The following is an 8,896-nucleotide window of genomic DNA, read 5'->3' as shown; positions in this document are numbered from 1 at the left end:
AAATGCCATTCCAGTTCTGGTATATCGCATTCTGGTAGCTTCCAAACTGGAACACCAACATACCACTAAGCTGACTTTGTAATTTCCCAGAGATGGTTTTGGCATGCCAGGTACTATTCTAGACTCTGGGAAAGTAGAAACACATTTCTTTTGATTTTGACTGGGTGGTCATAATTGGATAAGGAGCAAAGGAATAAAACATTTATCTACCTGCTTCCCAGAATCCTGAAAATCCCTACCTTCACCTAGGTTGTGGGGATGGTGGACATGTATCAACACTTCTTAGAAAAGTAAAACAAGGTTCTGCATACCACAAAAAATCGAGGTGAGGGTAGCTTATGAGAAGACAAGGGTGCGTTTATAAGTCAGGTTGAGATAATATTGAGGACAGATGTGGAGCTAATCAAGGGATGGGAGAGATACAGCTTTGGTAGGAAGGGAAGGAAATTCTAGATTTTTTGGAGAAGGCTTGAAATTGGGAGTAGACAAAGCATTATAAGAGGCCTCCAAACAAGACCCTGGAGTGGGTGGGAAGTTTGGCACCCAGATTATAAAGTGTATGGCTCCCAAGGACCCCAACCCAAGCTTCATACTTTAACACACACAGGGATCACTGGGGAATCCTGTTTAAGTGCAGGTTCTAACCTAGCATTCATCCAGAGATTCTGCATTTCTTCCACAGACCACCTTTTTTTTCAAACAAGCAAGGAACATTTTATTGTACATGTATTTGCAAAAAAAAAAATAAATAAAACCCCACAAAGAACCACAAACAGGAGCAAAGAATGAAGTTTTCTAGCCTTTCTCAGATACACGAGCCATCATATCTTACAGAAACGTAGCTAGTACGAGAACGAAATCCACAGATCATGTTTTGAGTAGCAAAGTTCCAGAGGTCATGTTTGTCCAACATGAACCTGGGGAGGGGGATTTTTGTAAGAGCACGAGTCAGTCAGGACCATAACCTAATCTGCCTTCTAAACCACCGCTCTTTGCCTAATCCTGGTGGCCTTGGGAGCAAAAAGTGATTCAAAACAAAAAGTGAAAAGTGGGTGCCTTTCCATTCCTACTTCAGTGCACTGTGGACATTAGACTGTGGTGTGTGGCACCAGCATTCCTATATGGGCACCAGTATGGGGAGGCACGGTCAGTAGACATGTCAGAAAATGTAGGAGAAATGTCTTAGCAGTTCTTGCATTGAAGATCAAAAGGACTCTGCAACCAGAATACTAGGGTTCAGATCCCACTTCTTCACTTATGAGCAGTGTGAACTTGAGCAAGTTTCCTAATTTCTCTGTACTTTCAACACTAAAATGGAGGTAGTGGTCCTAATCTCATAGGGCTGTTTTGAAGATTAAATGAGTTAGTACAGGTAAAGCACATAGGGCAGAGACTGGCATTTAGAAGGCATGCGATGAATGCCAGCGATTGTTATTACAAGTGGTTCTTGAAGCCACCACATACCTCTCAGGCTTCTTCATTCCCAATGTATCAGCAACCTGAATTCTCACAGTCTCTCCCCACTGGAATCAGACTAAGCTCAGAAAGTGAGGTTATTGCTGAATGAACCAAATAAAAAATTGTTACCCATCAGGAAAAGATTGAGATTTATTTGCAGAAATAGCTGGACCCCAATTCTCTCAACCTAGGCTTTAAGCTAGTATGGCAGCAAACCCTTCTTTCTTCAAATCTCCCTGAAAGTCCCCAGCCTGATTTATTTTGGGATTGTGTCTCCAGAATATGTCAAAATAGCTTTCCTGCACAAGGGAAATGATTCCTACCCCCAGATCCTCAAGCCAATCTGAGCCGTCACTGTGGCCTTCTCACACTGCACTCATCATAATGTGTGGAGGAGTAAGCAATGAAAAGTGCATTTGTTTATGATGGAGTTTCCTGCTTATATTGAGAGTCCTGTTGCCTGTAGATTGGATTACTAACCACTACTTAGATAAATACTAGAATTGGGGATCTTCCAGCCACATTCAGAGAAGCAAAGTGCAGGGGAAGAAAACGTGCTTGGGTCTCACTCTAAGGTTGGCTTGGTCTGATTCAGAAATTGAAGCCTTTTTCCAAACAGGTATTTCATAGTCCCTAACTGCATCTGAAATCATAGATGGCCAGTGTGAGCAAGGGAGTGGGCAGAGAGATGAGAGGACTTTCTGTGACCTTGGGAAGATCACTTTACCTCTGGGACTCAAATGCCCTCATTCATCAAGCAAAGATTTCAGTTTGGTCCCTGTTAGCCCTAAGTTTCTGAATCTAGGTCATTCTGAGATTACTTCAGCTGCTGTTTCCAGTTAGCATGCTATTTTGGAAATTAGCCACTAGAGGCCACTCTGAATAAAAGTTTAGCCTTGTAGTTTCTTCAAAAGGCAGAAGCCTGCCAATGCCTTTCACGATTTTACTAATAAGCCATGTCTGCCACCCCTTGGATGTAGAAAATCAGCAACTGCTCAGACTGAGAGGCCAGCACTGAGATGTCAGCCTGGCTCTGAGGGCCTAGGAACACTCTTTCTGTTGGCACAGATTGATAGCCTTCCTTTCAAGTGGTAAAGTTAGATGAGCTTTTGTGACCTGGCCCAGTTCTGTGGCTACCTTATTATAAAGAGCCAGTTCCTTCTTGGCACTTTATATCCTGCTTTACAATTGAACTTATTCAATAAGTAATTATAGACCTCCTCTTATACGCCCATCACTAAATCTAGTTTTTAGAATACTGTTAACTGCCCAGTATATAATTTCATAGACTCAGAGAAAGTCAATAATAAGGAATCTTAGAAGAAAATGAAAATTTAGTGTTGCCCTTTCTCAGTTTCTATGGTCTGTGCAAGCTTCTTGTATATACTTTTATGTTAATCCCCCAAAGCAACCTCTGAGGTTGGCATTTTTATGTCCTTTTCTAGATGAACAAACTGAGGACCCAAGAAAGGCAAGTAACACAGAGCCTTGTAGACAGTGAATGAATGAATGGAATAACGGGCCCAGAGTTGCACAGCTAGTACAAGACAGGGCTAGGATTTGAACTTGGGGACTTCTTATTCCAAGCTCAGCCCTTTTCCTATTATCCTACCTTTGACATGCAAAGGAGGAAGATGCACAAAAAAGCAGTGATCTGCCTCAAAAGACACCAAGAAGTTGGCAGCAAAGCACAGCTTAGAACCTGAATCTCCTGCCCTGCAGGCTGTGATGTCTGACCCGACTGCTCCATCTCAGGGTGTCACCAGCCTTGGTTGTCCCCAAATTCCTTCCAAGCAAAACCTAAACAAGGCCTGCCGAGGCACAGCAGGAAGGAAGAGGAAAGGGAGGGAGAACAAATGGCCATAACTGGGTATGCTTATTGGATCATAAACTATTAGCCTCACCACTCAGCTAATCTCATAAAAATCACTTTCCTCTGAGGATCTGGCTACAGCTCCATTAAGAGCTGCTGTCCCACGTACCTGTGAGGAAGCTCTTATGCAGCAGAACAGCAGGGGAGAATGAAGAACAAATATTTCTATTTCCTCTTTACACTTAAGGGGAAAAGGCCATTTCACATTCACTGTATAAGAAAAGCCTCCAAAGAAGAAGGAATCCAAGGCTCACAATTGTCCTTTGGTAACATTCACCTCTAAAGAAAATGTTCCCCTTAGGACTCCTTTTCAAAAGTATTTGTGATCTGTTTAAGATAAAACGAGAATATGGTATGCAAATATATCTCAATAAAATCGCATTAAAAAAATAAAACAAGAAGGGAAGGAACTTGTTATTCACAAACTTACTAGATGCCGAGTGCTTTACCATTTTATTTCATTTCATCCTCTCCCGCAGGCCTATGAACGGGGCATCCTACTGTCCATTTTGCAGGTGAGGAAACAGCCTTAGTAACTGGCTCCAGGGCATTTGACTAGGCCTTGGCAGGGGGAGCCGCAGGCTCAGGGTCTGTCTCTTCCTCTCCATCACTCTCTGAATTCACACCGGGAGGACTTTCTTACAATTATTTGCCCACCCAGCTAAAAAAATACAGAAACTGATTTTCAAGCTGGGGCTAGTCACTAAATGAACTTCGTAACTTCCTTCCCTGAGCCTCAGTTTTTCCGTCTGTTGAATGAGGGCCCCAGACTCAGTTTCCTGAACGCCCTTTGGGTCTAAACTTCTATGGATTTATGATGGCATTTTTCTTCCAAGGAGCTCCCAATATATCCTCATCTAACTAGATTCTAATACCATCTCTGGAAGGGGTGGTAATATGAATATGATCATCCCCAAAGTTAAGCCTATGACCTAAGAAGCAGTGATACAGTGAGGGAGGGGTTCAAGGTCACAGCGTAAGTGGAGAGGACAGGGCCCTCTGCCTGCAGCCCTCCAGCGGCAGCCTCCAAGAGGCGCTCAGCAGCAGCTCCTGAAGCCTGATATCTGAGCTATCACCCAGGCTCCTGATAGAGTTATCAGAGAACTGGGGAACAAGTACTTCCCTAATCAAGGCAACTTTCTAAGCCAGGGGTGAAGGAGGCAAGATGCAAAGTGTCTGATGAGCTCCTCTCTCAGTGCAGGGCTCAGGGTTAATAGAACCTGGGAAAATCATGGCAGGCAAGCCAAAATCATGAACAGAACTCCAGGGCAGGGCCATAGGAATTTCAGCTTCCACACAAATCCTAGCTAGTGGCATTTTGTACACGTTTCAGTTGCCTTCAGCAGCCAGGCAGACAAAAACAAGCAGCTTGGCATGAAAATGAATTTAGAGCTTAAAAACAACAACAAAAAAAAGAAGTGTTTCACCTCCGTGGCTTTACAGGCTACCCCAGTCCAGTCAGGAAGAGCTGTGATAGAGAATCCGGAGCTGGAATGAAATGACAGCCTGAAGGAGGGAGGAGACAGTGAATCCTGCAGCCTGGGTAGAGCCTCATAGCAACTGAGGCACAGGGGAGATATGGGAGTGGGTTACAGAAACAGAATCGGTCAAGAAGCTTTCCAGGTGAAAATCCAGCTGTTCCAGCTCCCACCCAGGCCTGAGCATGTCACCTGGGAAGGCGTCAAGTCTGCTGGTGGGAGGCCGGAACCAGGGAGGGAAATAGTTTGCTTCTAAACTTCTGAAGAAATATGAGGACTCAATCTCCATTTCCCAAGATGCTCAAGCAAGAGGAAATGGATTTGCATTGAGTGGAGAGCTAAGGCAAGCCTAAGAGTGGACAGACTGAATGGTGGGTGATGTTCAAATCAAATTAAATTTTTAAAAAAATTTAATTTCAGCAAAAAAAAAAAGAGAGAGAGAGAAGGCTAAAGGCTGGGAAAGGCCAGGCTCTGGAGGACCAAAGTGAGAAGAGGAGGGAAAAAACCTACTTAAGAGGTTTTCTAGAGGTTCAGTGGATAGAGAAACTGTGTCTGGTTGGGGAATCCAGATTGGCTTCTTGGAAGAGATGGTACTTGAAAGATGGGTGGTATTTGGCCCATCAGAGGCTACATTCTATCAGATGAAATGACAGGAGGAAAGACCCAGGGATAACCAAGCACACAGGCAATCCAGTAGGATATAAAGCATGCTGGTGGGGTAGCCCTTATTATGAGAGGCCCAGAGATAGCATATTTGCATTATCAATCAAGTCAAGGAAACTTGTTCCTGCCCCCGAAGGAACTGGGATGGAAGAAGAAAGGATCTAGAGACTGATTGTCTTCCAAGTTCCTATTAAATGCTTTTATCTCTAATTGCTACTAATTGGCAAAACAACCTTGGGTAAGTTTCTTCCCCTCCCTAGGCCTCAGTTTCCAGATCTGTAAAATCTAAGTGGGTTGGATTATCATTAAAGTCTTTTGTAGCATTGAGGTTTCTAATACCGTGACCAGCAATACCAAGTTAGATACTGGATTAAATGCGTGGGTGGCAGAGGCAGGAAGTTACAGGCTGTGATCTCTGCTAAGGCAATGGTAAGAAGGAAGGTTAAAACCCTGCCAGCCTGCACAGGGCCCTCTTCCCACCCCAAGCTGCATGGCGGGTGAGCTCAGCTCTGTCAGCTTGGTTAGGGAGTGGGGGCTGGGCCATGTGGATGTAGACCGAGGCCCCAGGTGAGGGTCCAGAGGAGCATGGGGAGCACAGAGGCCTTGCGAAGAGGATTGTGGAAGCAGACAGCATAATACTGGGGCAAAGATGGGGGCTTTGGACCTGAATAGTCCTAGGTTGTAGTCCCGTCCTGCCACTTATCGGTGTGAGCCTGGGCAAGTTAAGTTACTGAACTACTTTGTACTTTAGATTCCTTGTCTGTAAAATGAGGTGAATAGTGCCAATTATTCTCCAGATTTCTGAGAACACAGACTCAAAATGAGTGCTCTAACTCCACTGGACAAAAATTCTAAAGAGACCAGGACCCCTTGTCTCTAAATCCCTAGATATGAGCTAGCATAGCACATGGCACAGAGGAGGAAAGGTTTTTTAAATGAGAGAGCATCATCACGGGATTATTTTTTATTTTTTTATTTTTTAATGCTGTTTTATTGAGATACATTATATATATGTATATCACATATCATATAATCATCCAAAGTGAATAATCAGTGATTCACAGTGTCATCATATAGTAGCATCACAGGGTTATTACAAGGATTCAGTGTATGAAGGTGTGAAGTTTGTACTGCTATGCTTATCACGTAAGTTCTCAGTAAACAATTATGGATCCTTCCCTTCTCAATGGTACTGGCCAAGGAGCCCAGAGAACCTCAGTCTGATAGTTGTCAAGCAACAGTTAAAATGAATTCATAATAGATGCTCAATAAATGTTTGCTGGTGGGAAGGATAGATGAGATGTGTGTGGTAGGGGAGATGCAGGGCCTGTCCGGGACTGGTGAGTAACAACAGGGCTCCCCCAAAGGAATGGATGCTACAGTGGGAAAGGGTGGACTTGCCATTCAATCATTTGACTAGTTGAGCACCTTCTATGTGCCAGGCAGTGTCCTGGAGGCTGGAGATGCAGTCCCTACATAAAGACTAGTGGGGGAGATAGATAATGCCATAAAGAAGGGCCAGGAGAATGAGAGTAACAAGATACATGTGTTAGAAAGTGGCCAGGAAAGGCTGCTTGAGAAGGGGGCCTTGAGGCAGAGGCCTGAGACCGGAGGGAGGGAGTTACACGGATGTCCAAGGGGAGAGTGTCCCAGGCTGAGGGCAACAGGCACAGGGTCCCTGAGACAGGAGCCTACTGGGCTAGTCAGAAGGCCAGTGGGCTCAGGAAGGAGAAGAGAACAAGGAGCTGAAGCCAGAGAGGCCATGGGCAATGGCAGGGGCAGAGACTATAGCCAGGAAAGTCCTTTGGCTTTTCTCGGAGTGAGATGGGAGCCATGAGAGGGTCTACAACAGAGTTGTGACACAATCTGACTTAAGTTTTAAGTGGATCCCCTGGCTAGGGTGAGGGTTCCCATCACCAGGCTGTCAGGAACAGGAAAATCTCCGTCAACTGGAAAACCATGTATGACTGGAAGGAAGAGGAGAGCAAGAGAAGTGAGGTAGAATCCAGTGTCCACTGGGCTGCAGACAGATGCCAGGACAGGGCACAGTGGGTGTGGGGGAATCTTAGGAGCAGGAAAGGTGCTGAGCCACCGCAGGAGGGCCCCTGGCTTCCTTTTAGCCAGATGAAACGTGGACCAAGGTAGTTGGGAAGAAGTAGGAGGGAGGGCAGAGTGTGGTTCTGGTTGAAATGGTGGAGCATTTGGCAGAGAGACTGCCACCCTCCAGGAGGAATGGAGAAATTTGTCTGGGATGGTGGTGGGGCTAGAAGCATGGAGAACCCCATGGCCAGCTTCCCAGTAGCATAGAGATTTCTGCCACAATTTTTCAGGCAGGCCCTCACTACCCTGTGATACCTGCTGATCCTACTGTTATTAATGGGGTTTCTTACCGAAGGAAAAGTCAAATGACTTTTGACCATCATCTCCCCTCTATAAGCTTTTCAGTAAACTAAATGGTTTCACCTAGATGGTGTCCAACTAAGGCCCCTTCTAGCATTTCTATTAATGGATGAAATCAGACATTGCATCTCCCCTGCCTCCTTACCACCATGCTGGTTTCGGATTCCTGTCATGTCCTCTTTGCTTTTCTTCTCTTCCTGGAGGCTGCCATGTACAGTGGTGCAGGATGTTCACTGCACAAAGACAGCCAGCTGAGGAGACAACTCGGGGCTCAAATCCAGCCCACACTCTCTACTCAACAAATTGTGTGCCCTGCCTGCCTCAGGATTACATTTACCAAGAACAAAGAATGCCCTTTTCTAATTTGTTCTAAAGTGCAGTGTGGGCAGCCTCCACCTCTCCATCCCATACACATCCCTTCCCCATGTCTCTTTTCCCTCTTTTCCTACCATCCCCACCCTCAAACAGGCCAGATGAGAGGGCAGCATTTATGATGTGCCTCTCGGGGGCCAGCAGCTGCCTCTTCTCTGAGGATCTCTACTTCCCAGGCCCCAGGGTGCTTTTCCTCTCCTTATCAATGCTGCAAGTTGCTTCCTGAAATTGCTCTACCATCATTAACACCAAGGATTAGGTCAGATGAGAGCATATTTGCAGTCTTAGATGGCAAAGGCAAAACGCTGATGCTGATTATTCCAGATCTTCTGGGCATGGCCTGTTCCGTGCTCACAGTTCTTAATCAGAAGGAACGAGTGAGCAGCTGTTACATGGCGGTTGGGCCAAGGCTGCGGTTGGTTCTAAGCTGGCTGCCAGATCCAGACAGCACATCTGCTGTACCTGCTGGCCTACTGGCCAGTTACCTGGCACTATCATATCCCTCAAAAGAGAAATGACCCATCCAATGGCAAAACCTGAGTGGCAGGTGGGGGCTGTTTTTTACCCATCAGGAATGTGTTTGAGCAGACTGTACACATTTCACTCTGGGCCTGATCAGCAAGTTTTGTGTTCTGGGGCTCACTGGTTGGCC

This window comes from Tamandua tetradactyla, chromosome 5 (assembly GCF_023851605.1).
Source record: "Tamandua tetradactyla isolate mTamTet1 chromosome 5, mTamTet1.pri, whole genome shotgun sequence".
NCBI classification, from domain to species: domain Eukaryota; kingdom Metazoa; phylum Chordata; class Mammalia; order Pilosa; family Myrmecophagidae; genus Tamandua; species Tamandua tetradactyla.
The sequence above is the reverse complement of the archived record's forward strand: the minus strand, read 5'-3'. Positions refer to the sequence as shown.